The sequence below is a fragment of the Eucalyptus grandis genome, chromosome 5 (assembly GCF_016545825.1).
Source record: "Eucalyptus grandis isolate ANBG69807.140 chromosome 5, ASM1654582v1, whole genome shotgun sequence".
Taxonomy (NCBI): domain Eukaryota; kingdom Viridiplantae; phylum Streptophyta; class Magnoliopsida; order Myrtales; family Myrtaceae; genus Eucalyptus; species Eucalyptus grandis.
Genome location: NC_052616.1, coordinates 27,299,276 through 27,302,396, shown reverse-complemented (window position 1 = coordinate 27,302,396; position 3,121 = coordinate 27,299,276). Strand labels below are relative to the sequence as shown.

Sequence of the window (3,121 nt, the reverse complement as noted above, 5' to 3'; positions counted from 1 at the left end):
TCTTCAATTTCTTCTTTTCCTTTGACCAGTCTTCTTTTTTATCCTTTTCACTTGCTTCCCACGCCAGGGCAGCTGAACCCTACTCCCTCACGTCTTCTGCTTTCTTTAATTTGCTTGGACGGAAGCAAATCCGCAGAAGCAGCCCCACGATTCCTCTTCTCGTCTACCATGGCCGCACTCACACATGCCCTCATCCCCACCGAAGCCACCACTTGTCTGCAGCTCATCTTCCCCGAGTCAAACCAGCGGGTTCTCCAGCGAAGCCTCCCTCAATTTCTTCGCATCTCTCTCTACCGAATTGCTACCCCACGTTCCTCCATCGAAGACCCAACTGAAATCCCTCAACCGCTTCCCCTCTACTAGCAAATTCTCTACGCCAGCATCACCTTGTTGACCTCCTGTTTTGTTGACCACCGAGCGGGCTTCAATCCGCGTGTCTTCCATCTTCGGCCAACAGCTGCTCCCTCCGTCTCTGCCACATCCCAGTTAACCGAAGTAGCGTTGAAAGCAACGAAATTAACTCAGCATCGGACGAAGTTCCCTTGCCAGCGAAGCTCGAAGCAACCGAAATAGCAGTCCAGCGTTTCCGCGTGGTCTTCCCCAGCTCGACGCCGTAAGCCGCTACTTCCTTCGCTCACTTGTCTTCGGCCCAGTCCGTGAGGCCAGCGTCCATTTCTTTTGCTCGTGGACCAACCACAGCGAGCCCACTCTGATTTTTCAGCGGCCCAATACAACAGTTCAGCCCGCGTGGAGCTCGACCCATTTTTAGCACTATCAGCCCGGCAAGCCTAACCTGTTTGCAGCCCAGTTTTTGAGGCCCAATTTCCAGCAAATCAATTGAAGTCAGGCCCACCGAATCAGTAGACTCAGCCCAGCTCGAGCAGCGAGCTTTTAGGCCAATTTCGGCCCCGGTTTGACCCCGGTTGGCGGACCCACTTCGAAGAGAATCGAGTCTTGTCGCGTGCTCGTCGATTTGATTCAATCAAATCTTAAATCAAGTGAGTTTTACTCACTAATGCTTTATTAGTTTGCTAATTATGCTTAGGGTTGGTTAAATTTAATTAAGTGCAATTAGGTTGTTAGATTAGATTAAAACAATTAAATTAATGACTTGAGGATGCATGTTAGGTGGTTAGCTATAGCCATTAGGGAGTAGAAATGCTCTATTATTTATCGAATGTATCTCGGATTTTTCTCGACCCGTTTGGCTCCAATCGCATTATGAGCCTAAATTGGATTTTTTAATATTTATTTATTTATTTTTCGAAATTAATTATTTAATTTTTTTTTCCGGAAATTCAATCGAGATTATCGGTGGATCGGAATTTCGTGCCGATTGTCGTGGTGCAGTCCGTTTATTTAATTGAGCTTCAATTTTTATGGAATTGATTTAAATTGTGAAATTTGAGGAATTGTCCTAAATTGTTTGTTATTGAGTATTTGATTGGTAATGGCCGAGTATGGGTATATAACACCAGTACGTTGATGGGCTATATAGTAGAGAGAATGATGAGAGCTAACTGAGAATGTTATTGGCTGAGACCAATCAGGTACGATATTATTTGACATACGTGATTCGATGATTGGAAGTATCACTGGCGAAAACGGCGCCTTAAAGAACGCACGTAAATGACTTATAGACAAACGTGGTTCGGTGATTAAGGAAATATCACCAAAAACGACGCCTTAAAGAACTCACGATGTTGTCTATAGCCGATGTCACCTTTGGCGAAAAACGGCGCCCTAGAAAGGACACGTGGTTCGGTGATCGAGGATATCACGCGAAACAAATGTGCCTTAAAGAATGCATGGTGTCGGTGATCGATATGTCATTGGCGAAAACGACGCCCGAGAAACACATGTGATTTGGTGAATGAGTATATCATTGGGAAATTATGGTATGAGTGGGAATGACCTAGAGATGGTCCGATTGACATGTAATCGACTAAGTCGATTGATCAATGCTTAATCATATGTCTTGAATTGTTTGAATATATGTGTTTAACCTTAAACTGCAGGTTGGAACTAAGGCCAAGGTAAGTCCTCTGATTTGTGTTGTGCATAGGCAACCTAGTCGGTGTATTGGTTTACTAATCGGGTATTAGGGGTTAGAGCTTGCTGAGACGTGGTCTCATTGGTTATTGAATAACCATTTCAGGTCCTTAGATGCAGTACACTTGAATTTTGAAGATCTCGAAAGTCCAGTGCAGTTTGTAGAAGGCTCCAGTTGAAGTGTAGAGGATGATGGAGAGGAGGACAGGAACCCGTAGTTTGTAGAACCCCACTCTTGTTTGTAGACCTTATTTTTAAACTGGCTTAAGTTGAATTTGACTTAATAGTTCACCTTGTATATATAGGTGCACTGGTTTGCAATGTATGTATGAGTGAACGTTTTAAAGGTTTGAAATTTAATCCTACTGTATTATCCCAATGTTTTATTGTCTGGGGATAATTTATATGCTTTCGCATGTGCTTAAGGAAAATGAAAGGGTCGGCGATGCGTCCTGGGACGTCGCTATTAATCGATCAAGGTAAGGGATGTGTGCGTGCCTGAGGATCGGGGCGTGACACTAATCTAACCACCTAAACCTAATTAATTAAAACTAAACAACCTTAAGTGTAATTAGTCCACTAAGTAAAGATTAGTGAGATTACTCACCGGAATTGAGTGCAAGTCGGATCAATTCGATAGGGATGATGCGAGGAATGATAAACTCCAAAGCGGGCCTCGAGTTCGGGGCCCGGAAATGGCCCAAAACGAGCTCGAAGGGGCTGGAAACCCATTCGCTGGGTTGCTGTTTAGGGCTGGCCGAGGCTGGTCCGGCGGCTAGGGCGGCGAGGGGAGGCCGGCGGAGGGTGAGGGGAGCTCCGTTGGTCTGAGCGGTAGCCGGAGATGGTCGGGCAACCGCCAGTGGTGGCCGAATAGGGGTTGGGCAGAGGCGGAAGTCGCGCGGGGGAAGTGCGGCAGCGAGCGATGGATGCGGGCGAAGGCGCGGCATGCGCGGGCGGGCGTCGCGCAAACGAAGGTCCAGCTCCGGCGAGGCGGCGACGATTAGCTGGCTGTTACTCTTGCTTCGGTCCACTTTTGTCTTGTTGGTTCCTTCGAACCAGAGGAGAGAGA

At 46.7% G+C, this 3,121-nt stretch overlaps 1 long non-coding RNA gene across 1 annotated transcript; it reads left to right on the top strand.

Moving 5' to 3' along the window:
* Window positions 1-50: 50 nt before the first annotated feature.
* LOC108959668 lies at window positions 51-2,431 on the top strand. Its single transcript, XR_001987074.2, has 2 exons — window positions 51-998; window positions 2,159-2,431. It is a non-coding gene; the product is annotated as an uncharacterized LOC108959668 (long non-coding RNA).
* The last annotated feature ends 690 nt before the right edge of the window (window positions 2,432-3,121 follow it).